This window comes from Penaeus monodon, chromosome 22 (genome assembly GCF_015228065.2).
Source record: "Penaeus monodon isolate SGIC_2016 chromosome 22, NSTDA_Pmon_1, whole genome shotgun sequence".
NCBI classification, from domain to species: Eukaryota; Metazoa; Arthropoda; class Malacostraca; order Decapoda; family Penaeidae; genus Penaeus; species Penaeus monodon.
This window is the reverse complement of record NC_051407.1, coordinates 16,021,856-16,022,094: the sequence shown is the minus strand read 5'-3', so window position 1 is coordinate 16,022,094 and position 239 is coordinate 16,021,856. Positions and strand designations below refer to the sequence as shown.

The following is a 239-nucleotide window of genomic DNA, read 5'->3' as shown; positions in this document are numbered from 1 at the left end:
CGTCTGTCTGGTTAGTGCATGTATTCTCTATTTTCTTTTGGTTTCTATCCCAATTATCTGTACTTCTCTTGATTCCTTCCATTATTTCATACCAACGCCCCGAGAAACGTACAGAAGCGATGATAATGATGGAAATAAAAAGGATAGCGACGAAAAGGGGAAAGAGCGACAGTTGCAGAATTAAAACGACACCCGGTGGTGAGTGTCTGTCCTTGGCATTCTCGCGTTGTCCTTCGAGG

The 239-nt window shown here is 43.5% G+C and overlaps 1 protein-coding gene across 1 annotated transcript in view; it reads right to left on the bottom strand.

Annotated features, from left to right (window-relative positions):
• LOC119587342 (extensin-1-like) overlaps positions 1–239 on the bottom strand; it is a 16,953-nt gene that overhangs the window by 4,643 nt on the left and 12,071 nt on the right. The gene's annotated exons all lie outside the window — the stretch shown is intronic.